Source organism: Canis aureus, chromosome 22 (genome assembly GCF_053574225.1).
Source record: "Canis aureus isolate CA01 chromosome 22, VMU_Caureus_v.1.0, whole genome shotgun sequence".
Taxonomy (NCBI): domain Eukaryota; kingdom Metazoa; phylum Chordata; class Mammalia; order Carnivora; family Canidae; genus Canis; species Canis aureus.
The window spans coordinates 42864043-42871983 of NC_135632.1; positions in this window are offsets into that span (position 1 = coordinate 42864043).

Sequence of the window (7941 nt, forward strand, 5' to 3'; positions counted from 1 at the left end):
AGTGTGTGAGCAGGAGGGGGAGAGGGGTAGAGAGAGAGAGGGAAGAAGCAGACTCCCTGCTGAGCCCACAGCCTGAAGCCTGAAGCCCCTCATTCTCAAGACCCTGATCATGACCTAAGCCAAAACCAAGAGTCTCATGCCTAACCAAATGAGCCACCCAGGCACCCCTATTTTTTGTTTGTTTTTCCCAGAAAGCATGCCCTTACTTGTTTTGCTGTTTTGGGTTTGGAGAAAAAATAATTTTTTGAATGAAAAATTGAAGTAAAAAAAAAATTGAAGTGAATTGTGATGTCTATTTAGGAAGGAAATTCAAGGGAAACTGGCTAATAGTGATCACATTTCTCCCTGAGGGTATGACATGGGCTTGACTGGGGGTCATAAAGGAGTACTTGGGGATGTTTTGCAGAAAGTTTTGTCTGAATGAGAGGGGAGGCCTTATGTCTAAAAAGGATCAGACTGGTTCACTCGGTTTCTTCTGACCAAACCTTTCATGGCTTCACCACAGGAGATTATGGATGGGTGTTCTAAGGCTCTCCTACAAACAGTCTACACTCTAGGAGTCCGGTTTGGATAATTCATTAGATGCCTGGTGATGACTGAAGACCTCAGCTCCAGGCTGAATGATAAATCTGAACCAATAGCCAACAATGAGTAAAGAAAAACCACCAACACATTCGATAAAGTGGGAGAAAACAAGAAACAACAGCAATAACAAAACAAATCAGAAAAAAAGGAACTCAGAGAAAATGAAGACAATGCAAATAACAAAAGAAAATATAAAAGAACAAACCCCAATGACCATTCAGCTTCTCAGACAGACTTGAAAGTATTGGATCCATTAAGCAAGAAAGGATGCTATGGAATGGGAACTGTCAGAGCCTATGAAATCCTCCAATGGGCGTTTGCAACATGATAAATGAAGTAAAGAACTCAATCGATTGTTTGGAAGACAAAGATGGAAAAATATACTAAGACATATTATAAAAAGATAAAGATATGGGAAATGGGAGAGAAATTATAAGAAAATTGGAAGGCCACTCCTGGAAGTACAGCACCCAGTAAGAAGTTCCAGGAATAAAGCAAAGAAAATATAAGGGAAGAGATTATCAGAGAAGTAGCGTAAGAAAAATCCTTAGAACTAGAAAAAAAAATAATGTGCAGATTAAAAGTGCTAAGTTGAGTGCCTAGCACCATGGATGAGAGAAGAAGCAATCATGCATGTATGTCATTGTGAATTTTCCAAACACTGATGATGGTGAGAAGACTGGGGAGAAAGAAAACAGCTCATTTACATAGGAATGGAAATTAGATTGACCAGACTTCTCTTTTCACCGAGCTATAGCTGACGTATAACATTATATTAGTTTCAGCTGTATGACATTTGTATATATTACAAAATGGTCACTACAATAAGCCTAGTTAACATCCATCACCACACATAGAAAGTTTTTTTCTTGTGATGAGAACTTTTAAGATTTACTCTCTTAGTTAACTTTCAAATATTTAATACTAACTATATAGTATTCCATCAGTGTACTTTTTAAAGAAGATTTTATTTATTTATTTATTTATTTATTTATTTATTTATTTATTTATTTATGAGAAACACGGCGGTGGGGGGGGGCGGCGGGCAGAGACACAGGTAGAGGAGAAGCAGTTTCCATGCAGGGAGACAGACGTGGGACTCGATCCCGGGTCTTCAGGATCACACTCTGGGCTGAAGGCGGCGCTAAACCGCTGAGCCACCCGGGCTGCCCCCACCAGTGTTCTTAATAATAATGCTGAATATTAGAAGATGATGAAGTTATGTGTTAAGATTCCTTTTTATGACCAAATAAAATGATGATGATGGTAAATGATAATTCCAATCTAAAGATGATAGCTGATATTTGACTGCTTACCAAATGTCAGGTACTATGCTAAATTCTTCGCATTGATCTTCCTATTAAATACAACAAATGTTCAAGATACCGTTCGTTATTATTCCCATTATAGCTATGGAGAAATTAAGATCAACAAGCTTAAGTAATTTATCAAAGGCCATGCAGAGAGTAAGCTTTGGAGGCAAAATGAGTTTCCAAAAAATTATGAAAATACCTGGATTATGCAGTAAGCTGTTAATGTTGTATCTGGCATACAGGGCTAGAAGTTAACACAGTAGGAAAGAATTTTACAGATACTACTACATTTAAGAGGTGACAAAAATATCAGTCAGAAGTGGGAAGGGAAAAAAAAGTCAGCTTTTTAAAAAAGATTTATTTATTTATTTATTTGAGAGAGTGAAAGAAAGCACAAGAAGAGGGAAGGGGCAGAGGGAGAAGAAGACTCCCTGATGAACAGGGAGCCTAGTACAGGGCTTGCTCCCAGGACCCTGGATCATGCCCTGAGCCCAAGGCAGCCCTTAACCGACTGAGCCACCCAGGCGCCCCAGAAGTCAGCTTTTCTAGCACTTCTTGTTGGCTCTGTCTTAGCCCTATGCTACTAGATAAGCCTGATTGCGGTGTCTTTGGCATGAGGGAACTTAGCTGCCACTCCGCACCCGCTGTGATACCAGGCACACAAACAAATCCTACCAGTGAAGCCAGCTTTTTATGTTAAAATGTGTTCTGATGTGAACAGGAGAGTTTACACCTCGAGCCCCGCTTATCTTGTGAGGCAAAGAGGGAGTTCAGGGTGTTCCGGCCCCCAGGGAGAGGTGGGCGTATCCCTGGAGGAAACAGAATCCAATTGACCTTTTTCCAAGTAGGACTGTGTTGGTAACACAGGCTCTGTGAAAAGTCTCAGAACAAAGGAGGCTCTTAGTAAGAGAGTGAGTCACCTTGGGTGCTGCTGTTGATAACCTGGGCTGATAATCACAGGATGGGGAGAATGAAAAAAATTCGGGGTGGGGGGGGTCACTTGAAAAACATACCACAGAAAATTAAGCAAATAAAAACGAGGGAATAACAGAACACTAAGACAAGGAAGCAAATCGTAGAATTATTTGGTTCACCAGTGAACAATACTGACATTGGCTATTTGTTCAACTAAAAACTGTGATAAAACCATATTGAGGGGCACCTGGGTGGTTCAGTGGTTGAGTGGCTGCCTTTGGCTCAGGAAGTGATCCCAGGGTCCTGGGATGGAGTCCCACATTGGCTTTTTAAAAATCCCCATATTGAGAAGATGAAGAAGAGGCAGCAGAGATCAGGCTGTGTAAGAGAACTAACCTTACCAATGCCCTAAGTGGAAATCAAGAGCATCCTGTTTATAAGTGTGACACAAAAATACTTTTTTAAAAAAGATTTTATTTACTTATGCATGAAAGACACACACACACAGAGAGAGAGAGAGAGAGAGAGAGAGAGGCAGAGACACAGGCAGAGGGAGAAGCAGGCTCGATCCTGGACCCCAGGATCATGACCTGAGCCAAAGGCAGATGCTAAACTACTGAGCCATCCAGGTGCCCTGACACTGAAATACTTGAAGGCAAATATTTCTGAAGAAGGACAAGGCTGGGGGGGTGGGGGTGGGGAAGGCCAAGGAGAGAACTATCTCTTATATCACTATTTGTTAAATTAGGTACCTGTGTTATTCTATCAGTTTTTTTTATAATAGAAAGTATTTTCACACATTTCAAAATTCAAATGGTGCAATAAAATGTCTGCCTTAAAAAAAAATAAAAAATAAAAAAATAAAATGTCTGCCTTTTCCCCTGCCCCCTTCCACCTTGTTCCCCTGTGCAAAAGCAACCAACATATTCCTATGTGTTCTTCCAAGGATAATTTGCTTATATTGTTGTTATTAAAATAGATATTAATTTAAAAGGCATTTAAAACAAGAAGGAATTCTGATGAGATGTGCACCCATAAAATAAATTTAATCTCACTGCAGTGAAGTGACTCTTGCTGCAAATTCATGGAATGTCATCATTCGTTGACACTATCATTAGTAGTCTATACTGTTGCTTTGATAACAATTTTTCTGGAAAAAATAATCACGTCATTGGGCTAAAACTCAACACATTTACAATAACTACAACTTCCCTTTCTTTCTCATAGGCATGGGCCCTACTTTTAATGTTCTTGTATTTGCTGCCACTTTTAAAAATGAACGATGCTGACTTCAAGCCAAATGTTCTGTCCTGAAGCTTGACAATAGATCCTTCTCCCAGAGCTAGTGGTGAGTTTAGCTGCTGGTTTACTTAGAATTACAGATATTGCTAAAGACAAGATGCGATTTGGGGGCAGCCTAACTTGTTATTAAGCATACTGTGTTTTGTCCAGTGCTTGCTAAACACTTTTCCCCTGGGCCCTAAGGATTCATTCTCAAGCATGACGTCCAGCGGGGGCAGGAAAGGGGAGGAAAAACACCATCCCCAAGGCTGCCTCATTTAATTGTAGAGGAGGTGAGAGAGGCTCAGTCCTTAAAAGTCCTCATAACTCCATCATCCTCATGTCATTTACCATGTCCCTGACGAAGCAGGCTCCAGAGTGTCTGTTGAAATCTGTCACGTAGTCATTTGAACATCAAATTTTATTCACTGCCCACCATGAGTTGACTCTGGGCTATGTTCAGGAATTACAGAGAGGAGGAGTGAGGCAAGATGCTCTGTATTTTTCTGTGGTGCCAACTAACCAAAAGATTTGATAGAATCATAAATTTGGTCCCTTAGAAGTAATCTTTCCAGATGGGTCCCAGTGACATTAGGAAACTGGCCCAGAATCTCCCTGGTATTTGCAGAACTGAGATGAAAACCAGCTTCCAGCCTGGTTGGGGTCCCTGCAGTAGATTATTAAAAGTGTGAAAGAGGTGTAGACAATGATATTCTGCACCCCTTTTCATAGTAAGGTTCCGGAAACATGGCTAAAGGGATGTCTTGACTTTTCACAGAAGGAAAAACTCACTAAGCAGCCCCGCCAAGGACAAGGGAACTGTCCCCAAGGGCAGGGGACCTCCCTGACTGATCCGGCCACCAGTTTAAGCCACGGCAGTAAACAAAACAAAACATAACAAAACAAACCTCAGTAAGTGTTGGATAGGCAGCAGAAACACTGAGGGCAGAAAACAGGGAGTAAAACCAACCAGAAATAAAGTGAAAAGTCCTTAATGACACCGATAGTCAAGGTGGAAAAAAGAAGGGGCAGTCTGCGGAAAGAAAGGACGAGAGGCTGACGCTGTGCTAAGGCTGCGCTCTTAGAAGGAAGGTCACAGGAACCGCTGTGTTCCAGACTTCTAAGAGAAAAGGAAGCACGCATTCTGGAGGGAAAGTGTGCACTGTGTGATATATTCCAGACAGGCTCTTTTCTAGCTTGTCAAAGCTTCTGAGCCACAAGGAATAAAGCAAGCAGACAATCTTTCACAAGGAAATGGTAGCTGAATTACACTTTTTGAAAGAGAGAGAAATAAAATACATCTCACACCATTTCCAGAAGAATTAGGAGCCTGAAACACGAAAACCCAAATTAACACTAGAGCATATTTGTTAGGTCAGGATTGATGCTGATTCAGTCACAGGATGAAGGTGGAGGAAACAGAACCGAAAGAGGAGGAAATAGGAAGGCGGGAAGGGGGTGGGTAGGGGCTAAGGATTAAATAAACAGAAGGGTGGAGAAAGGAAAGGAAAGGTGGAAAGGGGAGTGAGATTTTTTTTTTTTTTTTTTTTTTTTTATGATAGTCACACACAGAGAGAGAGAGAGAGAGAGAGAGAGGCAGAGACACAGGCAGAGGGAGAAGCAGGCTCCATGCAGGAAGCCCGACGTGGGATTCGATCCCGGGTCTCCAGGATCGCGCCCCGGGCCAAAGGCAGGCGCTAAACCGCCGAGCCACCCAGGGTTCCCGGGGAGTGAGATTTCAAAAGAATAACGTGAAGATTCCTCATGTTGACCACTCACCCTCCCTCACCCAACCCCATAGCTGTGGGGGGCACAGGGTTTCTGGGTTTACCATGACACATGCAGGTGAAATGAGTCCTCCCCCTAGCGCCCTCCCCCACCCCTCAAGAGATGGTGAAAATCTCTAATTTCTTTAGCCAGTGCCCACCCCCCCAGATTTCAAGTGCACTTTTCTTCGAGCTCTTGGACCTAAAGAGTATGTCCTAACGATGTACCTTTCACACACTTTTAAGTTAACATCTACTTCTTTTTGTCAGAAGATTAAATAAAGGATAGAATCCTGCAAAGGATAGAATCTCCAGGGTATACATTTAATATATGAATCTTAAATATATATATTGTTAAAGCTTTTATCTATTTATTCATGAAATACACAGAGATTGAGGCAGAGACACAGGCAGAGGGAGAAGCAGGCTCCCTGCGGGGAGCCTGATGTGGGAATGGATCCCAGGACCCTGGGATTGGGGTGGGGGGTGCACTGGGCTGAAGGCAGATGCTCAACCACTGACCCACCCAGGTGCCCCTCTTAAATATATTTTTGTCAAAGCACTGTAGTCACAGATTGAGCCTATTCAATTTATGGAAATGCTTGGGTACAGTCTAGTCGGCAGTGCCAGTCCTCCTGGCCAAACCCAACCACAGACCTGACTTCCTTTTTCACAGAAGTCATTGCATTTAAAATTCAAATAGGGGCCTCTGGGTGGTCCAGCAGGTTAAGTGGCTGCCTTCTGCTCAGGTCATGATCCCGGGGCCCTGGGAATGAGCCCCGCATCAGAGTCTCTGCTCAGTGGGGAAACTGCTTCACCCTCTCCCTCTGCTTTCTGCTCTGCCTACTTGTGCTCTCTCTCTGTCAAATTAATAAATAAAATCTTAAAAAAAATAAAATTCAAATAAATATGTTATACATGCTTCTTTACAAGCACACCACTATATAGAAAAGGTAGGGTCTCCTCCAGTCTCCTCCAGAAGCGACATGTTCTTTATGTGTCCAGTTTTCGGATGCCCCGGAGGTATTTGTGTGCCGGCACAATTCTCTTTGGAAGGTTTGGGATGTGTGAGAGGTGATCCTTTTCTACAGGAGAAAGAGGAACGGCAGATGGCAAGCTTCTCGGAGAGATTCGTGTTAGGAAGGAGTTCATAAGGAAGGAGAGGGTCTGAATCCTGTCTGCTCTCCAAAATCCCTTGGTACCACCTGGCAGCCTGAGTTCCCGGTTTTAATGACGGCCACTCTACTGCCTCATCTGTCACTTTGCCATGTTGTGTTCCTCTTTGTCTTTGACAAAGTGGTGGTCATCACTGTTCTCCACTTCCAGAAATGCTGGGTTGTTTCTCCTGCCTCAACCACTTCTGGGAATGTTCTCCCCACCTCCTTGCTTTGAACCCTTCTCATGTCTCCTGGGAGTGCCTCCCTCCACATGACTTTTTATTCCCTTACAATCCAGGATGTGGAACTGATTATCATTTTTCATTGTCACCCCACCCTCTCATAAAAACCTCTGCTGTGTGGCTGACAGTAATATACTGTGGAACAATCTCTATTATGCCAAATGGTTTTTCAGCATCTAGTGACATGGTGACATATTTCCCCTTTAATATCTCACTGTACTGAATTATAGTAATAGATAGCTTAATGCTGAATCCTCTTTCCATTTCTGGAATAAACCCATAATATGTTATTCTTCTAATTCACGGCTGGACCAGTTTGCTAGTATTTTATTGAGATACTTTTTCACCATATTCTTAAGTAGAATTGACCAATTACTTTCTTCTAATTTAGTAATTTTGGCATCAGATTTATGCCACAATCATAAATGAGTTGGGGAGAAGTCTACCCTTTTCTCTGCTGTAGACAATTTATGTAACATGGAAAATCTCTCCTTGTTTTATTTTTTTTAAGATTTTATTTATTTATTCATAAGAGACACAGAGAGAGGCAGAGGGAGAAGCAGAGGGAAAAGCAGTCTCCATGCAGAGAGCCTGATATGGGACTCCATCCTGGGACTTGATCCTGGGACTCCGGGATCTCGTCCCTGGGCCAAAGGCAGGCGCTAAACTGCTGAGCCACCCA